This window comes from Suricata suricatta, chromosome 15, assembly GCF_006229205.1.
Source record: "Suricata suricatta isolate VVHF042 chromosome 15, meerkat_22Aug2017_6uvM2_HiC, whole genome shotgun sequence".
In the NCBI taxonomy this organism is placed as follows: domain Eukaryota; kingdom Metazoa; phylum Chordata; class Mammalia; order Carnivora; family Herpestidae; genus Suricata; species Suricata suricatta.
Window position 1 is genome coordinate 45,602,997 of NC_043714.1, and position 9,583 is coordinate 45,612,579.

A 9,583-nucleotide genomic window follows, 5' to 3' on the forward strand; every position below is an offset into this window, starting at 1 on the left:
GAAACTGCATTATTTAAAATCATCATCTTACCCTGGTCTGGCCTTTTTGGTTTACATGATCTAATTTAATCCTCACAGTAATCCCGGGATGTAAGGATCCCCGGGTTACAGGTGAAGAAATGGAGACTTGGTTGATGTAACCTACTCACGACAAGCCATGAGGACGGATGGAGTCAGGATCCACACACAGGCGTGCCTGGCTCCAAAGCCACCACACAGTGTTTGTCGCATGGAGAGATGCTGCCGGGTGGGCCCACATGAGGAGTCCTGCCAGCCACCCATCTGGCTTCCCTGGAAGGACCGACAACAAATCCCACCAGCTCTACCTCCCAAACATTTCCAAACTCGGACCACGGCTACTGCAACCTCCGGGCTGAGCCACCTCTGCCTCCCACCAGACTCCATTGAGAGCGCATCTGAAGGGTCTCCTGCTCTGCCTTCACCCGGCCCCCGGCCACTCTCCACACCACAGCCAGAGTGAGCCTTTAAGGTGTTCTATCTGGTCACGTCTCTCCTCTGCTCAGAGCCTTCCAAAGGCTCATGTCTTACTCAGAGTCAATGCCAAACCCCCACAGTGGCCTAGAAGGCCCTCCATACCTGCAGTCCCATTATCCCCCACACACGTGACCTCTGGTTTCTCTTCTTACGATTGGCCCTCTCTGCTGCAGTTCCATCAGCCTCCTTGCTTGTGCTTCCACACAGACAGCAAGCTCCTGCCTCAGGACCTTTGCACATGCTGTTTCTGCTGTCTGAAAGGCTGGCCCTCAAACAGCTTCACGACTCAGTCCCTCACCTCCTTCAGGTATTGCTCAACTATCACCCTTCAGTAAATCATGTTCGCCTTCTGCCTTCTGTCCTGCCCAACCCTCTCCACTCCCTGCTTTGTCCTCCCTATGGTACTACCACCAAGTGACTTTATGTTACTGACTTATTAGGTAATCATTTGCTCCCCCTACTAAAATGTAAGCTTCATGAGCTTAAACATTTTTCTTTCTTTTTTTGTTAACTGCTATATTTCTAGTGTCTTGAACACCACTTGGCACATAGTAGTTTCTCAGTAACTCTGTGGGAGAGAGGGAGGGAGAAAGATGTTGGTCAGCTAATTTTGAGTGGGGCTAAACAGAAAGGAGTCGGATAGGCCTCTGAGCATCCTGGCTAGGTGTTGGGAAGGCTGAAATTTGGGGCCCACCCCCCAGATAGAAGCAAACTTTGGACACTTAGTGTTGCTGCTTTGCAGTTTCAGGACCAAACTTTGACTTGAGTCCCTGAAACTCTAGGCATTTATACCCTAGCCTCAGCCGGTCACCAGCTGGGGCCTGGCCTCAGCCTGGTGATGCTCTCGGCAGGGAGGTGCTCCCCACAGCTGGGGCAGCGAGTCCTTTCTGGAGGGGGGGCTCTGGGTGCATGGCCGTGCCACCGCAAGACCCTCAATGTGGGTCTGTCTTATTCAGTGATGCTCTCACCCGCCTCAAGGGGTCCCTGAGACCCCAGAAAGGGGTGAAGTGAATCCCAACATTACCCCAGTCAGGTTTGACACCGTCCAGAGCTGACCATCTTCTGGTGAGAGAACCATGACAAAGTCTAAATTAGGGCTGTCCGAACGGGGCTTTGTAAATTAAAAAAAAAAAAAGGCATGAAGTTGTAGGTACTCAAATCATGATGAATTGTTGAGCACTCTGCCTACCTTCCTTCCTCCTGCACCTGCTCCTACATCTCTGTGGCATCTGCAGGCTTCCCCACTTGGTACACAGAATGACAGATGTGGGACGTCACATGAGAACTAGATAGGAGGTGTGTCGTGCTCATTAGCATGCAAACAGGAGAGCCCTCTCTCTTCTCCAACCAAGGGCTGTACGGGTCGGAGGGGGTCTAGCGCACGAGCCCGTGTTCCTGCACAGGTGGTCGCTGGGATGGGAAGACTCCTTCATTAGAGCGGAGGTCTGTCTGTGTCTACATGGAAAACAGGCTTGTGGTATCAGAGCATCCCTGCCGGAGAAAGCATAGCAATACGACATGATACTTAGGAAGTTCTCAAAAGTGGTAGGTGGGCTCTGTCCTCTCTAGTCATGGGTCCCCCTGTGATAGATGTGTCCTACAGGAGACAGCCTGGTAGCCAGGAAGAGCCGGGTAGGAGGCAGCATAGGCTTTGGCTATGAGCTGGTGTCAGACTGTCAAAGGTTTTGAATATTGGCTCCATAACTCTTTGGAGGGGAGATCTTCAGAGGTGAGTGGACTGAATCATGTCCACTTCTCTCCCCCAAGAGAGGTCCTAATGCCAATACAGAGAACATATTCCCTAATTTGGAAATAGGTTCTTTATAGAGGTAATCGAGTTAAGATGAGGTCACTGGAGTGGGCCCTAATTGAATATGACTGCTGTCCTTTTAAAAAGGGGAAATTTGGACAAGAGGCATGCACCTGGGGAGCATGCCGTCAAAGATGAAGACAGAGATTGAGATGGTGTATCTACAAGCCAAGGAACGCCACCAATTGTTGGCAAATATCAAAAGCTCGGAGAAAGGCATGCGTGGAACAGATTCTCCCTCCCAACCCCCAGAGCCAACCCTGCAGACACCTTGTTCCCAGATTTATACCCACTAGAACCACGAGGCAATAAATAGCTGTTAAGGGGCCCAGTTTGTGGCACTTTGTTACGGCAGCCTTAGGAAATTAATACACTGTTAAGTTTCTTAAGCTCACGGATTCTGATTCTCTGCTTTCTCATCTATAACACAGGTGATATTACCTCTCGCTGTTGCAACAATGACATATCATTAACCATCTCTGTAGTAATTCCAAGCACAGAGCATGCCCTCCCTCATGTCAATGGTGGCGGCTCTTAGACGCAAGAGTAGCTCAGAGCCAAGGTCTTTTCCTACAGCTGGTTTCCCCAGCCATCCCTTGCTGGTCACTGTCCCAGATGAAGAAAGCCACCCAGCAGCAGCGGGTTCTGCACACTGACCGCTGTCACTTGCAGTTACTGCTGCCACGTGGTCGGCAGGGAGGGAAGGATGCGAAGGCTGGACTTTAGAGCCTGTGGTAGGCTTCCTAGAACCTGCGTTAACTTGACACTGATCCCTGCCTTGCGGCTTTCCGTACATAAACATGGAAGAAGGAGAAGTTGCTAGGTCAGCCCTTCCAGACATTTAAAATGACTTCTAGGGCGCCTGGGTGGCTCAGTGGGTTAAGCGTCAAGCTTTGTCTCGGGTCTTGATTTTGTGGTCCGTGGGTTCAAGTCCTGTGTTGGATTCTGTGCAGACACCTCAGAGCCTGGAGCCTGCTTCAGATCCTCTGTCTTCCTCTCTCTCTCTCTGACCCTCCCCTGCTCACATTCTACCTCTCTTTCTCAAAAATAAACAAACATTAGGGGCACCTAGGTGGCTCAGTCGGTTAAGTGTCTGACTCTGGCTCAGGATATGATCTCACAGTTTGTGAGTGTAAGCCCTGCGTTGGCCTCTGTGCTGACAGCTCAGAGCCTGGAGCCTGCTTTGGATTCTGTGTCTCCCTCTCTCTCTGCCCTCCTCCCCTCATGCTCTCTCTCTCTCTCTCTCAAAAATAGACATTAAAAAAATATATTCAAAAAACTTAAATAAATAAATGTTTAAAAAATTAAAATTACTTTAAAAATACATGAATAAATGGAAATGAAATGAAATAAAAAATAAAATAAAATAAAAGACTTTCAGTCAATGGGACAGCATCGTTATCAAGAGCAAACATACACTTAAATCACACCCCTTATGCTCAGCACTGATCTCCAAGGAGCGATCTTGAACATCACTGTTTCAGAGAAAGGGAAGGCATGAGCCCAAGCACTGCCCTGCATAACTTAAACGTGTAGTGTTTACTCCAGCTAACCTCCCTGCCTTGCTATGTTACAGAGGTTGTGAGGTTGTGAGGTTGTTTAACATGTGATACACACACTTAAAAGTTCATTGCAGGCCTTCATGTAATCAGTGCGATGTTTTGTAGGGCCTGGAAAAGAATTTTAGTCTTTTGAAGAATTGTGGAGATTTAGTTATGATGGCATTGGTTTTATGGTATATTCTTGGCTATATTTATGATTCATTTGTTCAGGAACCTCCAATTGTAACATTATTCCTTTTGGAAGCTTTTCTACTTCCCCTTGACACCTTAAAATGTATTCTTTTTTCCCCCCTCCTTGCTTCTACAGCTTGTGTTGTTAATTTCGTACTGGGACAACATCTACCACAACTAAAGGCTTTTATTGGCGGGGGGGGGGGTGTAAATGTGATATGTGGCTTATTTTCCAAATTTTGGAAAAGATAGCAGAGTATAAAAAAGCTAATAAAATCTCCCAGAATCAAAACCTCCTAGAATACTTCCTTCTTGTCTTTTTTCTCTGAGCATAAATGAGTAGTTCATGTGTAAGAGGAACAGGGAGGAGTAGAGAGCTAGGTCTGTGGCAAAACTGGGACAGGACTGGGCTTATGTGAGAAACGGTGGGGCAGCTGCCAGTGACTGATGCTACAGAAGGAGTGAGGAACCTTCTGGATGAGGGCTGATCCCATGGGGAGAAAAGGTCAAACAGATGTCTTTGCCCTAGTGAGTGAGACTTCATTATTAGTTTTCAATTAGCAATAATCGTGCCTCGGATAAACCTCATTGGCTACGATACTGCCACTGCGCAAAGCTGAGACTTCATTATTAAAGAAGGGATGCATTTGAATATAACCTAGCTCCGCCTCTGAGCTCAGAACCTACGGAATCAAGTCTGGGGTGTGTGCGTGTGTGCGTGTGCGTGTGCGTGTGCGTGTGTGTGTGTGTGAGAGAGAGAGAGAGAGAGAGAGAGAGAGAGAGAGAGAGAGATACATGGTCCTGCCATGTAAGACACTGCAGAGTTGTTTCACTGCAGACCAGGTCTTAGACCTGCTTCATCATCAGCCTTAGGTGCCCAGCAGGGGTGCAGTACATATTCCCTGCGAACTGAGCAGGGAAGAGGAAGGATCAATCATGGAAATCACATGTTAGCAGCAATGCCTGGACTTAGACAAGAGCCCCATGTGAAACACCCATGGGAAACTTCTAGGAACACTTGGAGAGATCTTGCAGAGGCAGGGAGAGCAAGGACATGCAGCACTCAGGTGCCTTGCACTGTGATGTGTTGCTTCATGACTCTAGCCAGACAGCAAGACCCCTGAGAGCACAGTCATGTCATATTTAACTTTACTCCCGTCACCTAGCTCACTGCTTGCTTGCCATATAGTAAGTGCGCAGTGCATGAAATTTTGGCTGATTAAATATCTTCTTTTGATAATTTGATTCATGACATGGTTTCCAGGAACATGTTATGGTTAAAAATGGGACTCCCTAACCAGAAAAATGAAGTCAGAGATGCTGCTCACAAATTTAGCATCAATGAATCTTGGCATTCCGTTCCCCCAAATTCTCTGGGTCCCAGCAACTCATTATGTTCAGAAGCACTGAGGTTAGAAAGATGCCTGTTTTCCATCAACAAATGCCTTTGAGACCTGACACTTTTTCCTCATTATTTAAATGGAACCACCCAAGCCACCTTCTCAGATGGGCAGGACCCTGGAGTCCTGGCCTTTGTTTTGCTGGGGAATTGGGGGATATTCACTGGGTGTCAACCATGTGTCTGGCACTGTGCTGGGTATCCCAGGGGGTCCAGATAAACAGATCTCAGTCCTTGTCCTTGGGTACTTGGTCACTAGTGAGAGAGATTAACTGTTGCAGTGCCTCTATCCCACAGAGCTGTTCAGGGCAGTGTGCAATTAGGAGGCAATAGTACAGATGAAGTGGCCAGGAGGATCTAGTGAGACAGAGACCCTCGGGGCCAGAGGAAGGAGAACACTTGGTGAAGAATGTGGGGAACGAGTGAACATGGAGGACAGTACCATCCTGAGGTTAAGAAGGAAGTCAACTAGCAGGGTTCTAATCCAGCTCTATGCTGTCATGCTATGTGACCTTAGGCTAGTTATGTCACCTCTCTAAGACTTAACTTCTATAAAATAGTTCCTATTTCACAAGGCTGTTGAAGAGTAAACAATATGCATAAAGTACTTAGCAAAGTGCCAGGCACAAAATAAGCACTCAATGAATGTCAGCCACGGCTTTCATTATCAAGAAGAGTGGGTGAAATTTGGAAAGGGCTAGGGATTGGGAAACCTGACCAAGCTTCTGGAGTATTCAGTTCAATTGGACAGATGTTTATTAAGCACCTGCTATGTACTAAGCATTGTGCTTGGCCCCCAGGTAGTGGAGACAGGGGCCCTGCCCTTAAAGAACTGACAGGTAAGCTGGATACAACAAACAGGCAACATTCCCTATTGTATTCCCTACAATAAACAGGAAGTGTGTGGGGTCTGTAGGCTTACAGAGGAGGTCATGGGGCCAAGGCTACAGGTAGCCAAGGAGCACTTTCCCAGGAGGAACATCTCAGCTGAGATCTGAATATGAGCAGGAATTGCCCATGGGTAGAAGAGGGCTGGATGGGAGAAAAAAGGGAGAGTCTCGAGCAAAAGGAAGAACATTTCAATCATCTGGAGAGTTCAGTCCATCCAAGCCACTACAAGTCAATTCAGTGTGTCTGGATCCAATTAGATGGGGAGGGAGTAAAACTGGTCATAAGGATTCTGAGGCCAATGGAGACGCTGAAGGGGAGTGCCCTAAACTCATTTGTGCCTTCCAAGGATTACCTTAACGCCCAATGGGAGGGGACAAGGCCAGAGGAGACAGACCATGATTATTTTGTGAGCACTGGGGGGAGAGACTGGGGTGGCCTCAACTAGGATGGTTATGGGAACGGGGACACATTCCAGAATTACTTAAGAGCAAAAGTGATCACAGCTCTTTCTGCCCCACGGGCCCTGTCCCTGTGCTTTAATAAAAATCACCTTTTTTGCACTGGAAAAAAAAAGTGACAGGAGCAAATCCTTGTCCTCGGGGGCTCACAGTTCTACCACATTTACATGGGGCACATGGAAGACAGACATAGACCCTGTGAGATAAATAGCAATGGAGGTACGCAAGACACCGGAGGGGTACAGGAGAGGGCTCAGCAACGGCTGGCAGACAGGGCCAGGCCACAGGTAATAGTGGTGGCCTGGGAGCCATTGGGCAGGGCATGGACTTAGGCTGGTCCTCAGGATCCCAGCAGAGTCACACTCGATGGTACGGGTTGTAGGGGCCTTTGGGGGTCCCTGAGAGGGAAGGCGGGAGTGGAAGTGGAGTGCAGAAGGAAGCAGCTCCCTGCAGGGTTCATTGGAATGGGGGAGGAGAGAGCGGGAGCCCAGAGACACAGATGTGCTGGTCTGGGCCCAGGGGAGAAAGAGGAGGAGTGAGTAGGAGAAACTTCGCAGGAAGTGACTTGGCTGATGTAGGGAAGGAATCCACCGTAGCTCAGGGGATGAGATCGCAGCAGCGCCCGTCAGGGCATCCGGTACCCAGCACGGTGAGGTCAGTGTACCGGCGACCCTTTCCTGAGTGCCTGCCGTGGCCAGACCCAAAGCCTGCAGACGGGCAGACATCACGACACCATTTCCTCCTCACCACTGCCACCGTCCATGTTGTCATTCCCCACTTTACACATGAGGCCATGGTGGTTCAAAGATGCTAAGAAACTCACCAGGCACACAAGTGATAGGAAGCCATGAATTCAACACAACCCTTGAACCCTGACTATGTGAGTTAAGTATTAAGTCCATGAATGCGTGTAGAGGACACGGAACAGTGTCTGGGAAAGAGTGAGCATCTTCCAAGTATTCCCTGTTATTATCATGTTCAGACACAGTGTCGGGCCCTGGAGATATTGTGGTTAACAAAACAAGAGATCCTGCCCCCTGGACCTTAGGGTCCTGTGAGGGAGACTGACATAAGGGAAGACAACACAGATCACAGGAAGTTGCCATGAGAGAAAATGGACTCCATGTTATGAAGTGCCCAGTTTGACCCAGAGCCTAGGCCACTGGACTACTAAGGACTGAGGCATTAGTGGTCGGGGACCTGGGTCCTCCTGCTGGCTCTGATGCAGTAAGAATCATGGTGGCACCTCCACAGCAGGGTTTCTCTACGGGAAGGAGCAGAGATAGACTAGGGCAGTGGTTCCCAAACTGTTTTAGCCGAGGAACCCTTTGTTTAAACATGAGCATTAGCATAAGCCAAATCCATTGTGCAAACAAACAGAAGCTGGGCTTCTCTGACTGAGGGCCCACCTGCCCCCAGCCCTGTTCCCCTTTCCATTTCCATTCTCCAAGCCCCCAAGGGGCTCCGCAGAACTCCCACCAGGAATGCCTCGGAATCATAATAGGACTTAACATTAAATGGGCACTTACCAACAGCTATCACGACTTCCGCTATCTCGTATCATTTCCTCCCTGACCCTATGAAGTCGACCTTTTATAAGGAGGAGCCTGAGGCTTAAAGGGGTTAATAGCATCAACCAATCCAGGCCTGCTTGAATTTGCTGCTTGGTGATCGCAGTCTGGCACGCATCCAGCTGTATAGACCCAGGCTGCCATGCCCTCACACATGTCTACACATACACACCCACATAGACGCACACTCCAACCACACTTTCTTTTTTGAAATCACAGGAACCCATCTCACATCCCTGGCCTTGGCACACGCTTTTCCATTCTCCAACTAGTGTGGTGGTCTCTTACTGATGCTGTAACAAATGATCACAGACAGCGGCTAAAGCAACACAAATTGTCTTATACTGCTGGGGATCAGAAGTCTCCAAATGGGCCAGCAGGGCTTTGCTCCTTTTGGAGACTCTAAGAGGAGAATCCATCTTGACTTTTCCAGCTTCTAGAGGCTTCCTTGGCTCACGGCCCCCTTCCAGCAATGCCCTCACTCGACCTGTGCGTCCATCTTCACCTCTCCGACCCTCCTGCCTCCTGTGATGACAACGCAGATAATCCAGGAGACTCTCACAGCTCAAGTCCTTAATCGATTCACAGCTTTCTTGTCCTGTGAGGTAACATATCCCTATGATCTAAGGATGAGGATGTCAACATCTTTGGGCGCCATTATTTAACCTGTCACACCTCAGAACCCCACACTTGTTCTTTACACCTGAGCTTAAAGAGCATGTCCTCAAGAAAGTGGCATCTGATGGCCTAGATGGGACCGTCTAGATAGGGGGTCTCACAGCAGGTCTCACAGCAGCCGGCGCCTCTCCCTCCCAGTGCTTGTCACAGTCACCCGTTAGCACGTTTGTTTGGACATTATTCGACTAAGGTCACGACTCAAAACTTGAGAAGTGTGGGGAGCCACTTGGTTTTTCCATTTGGGTTTTCAACAGCTGGCACACAGTTGTGGCTCAGTTAACATTTGCTAAATGAGTGGATGAACAAATAAAGGACCTAGCTTGAGGCAAGAAGCAGAGGTAGGATTTGAACTTGCGCAGCGGGTTTACAGAATTCCCTACTGTAAGCCTTACACGCTCCGGGCCTTACCTCTCACCGGCCTGTGGCGTGGCCCAGGCGCCCCGGGTTATGTTAAGTGTCCTCCAGGACATCCCACCAGGCTATGTGGCTGGCGGGCCAGACCACGCGTGAACAGCTCCAGGGGCATCAGCCTGACACCCAGTCACTTA

General features: G+C 49.1%; 1 pseudogene; it reads right to left on the minus strand.

Moving 5' to 3' along the window:
- Window positions 1–4,526: 4,526 nt before the first annotated feature.
- LOC115279590 lies at window positions 4,527–4,656 on the minus strand (annotated as a pseudogene).
- Window positions 4,657–9,583: the final 4,927 nt, after the last annotated feature.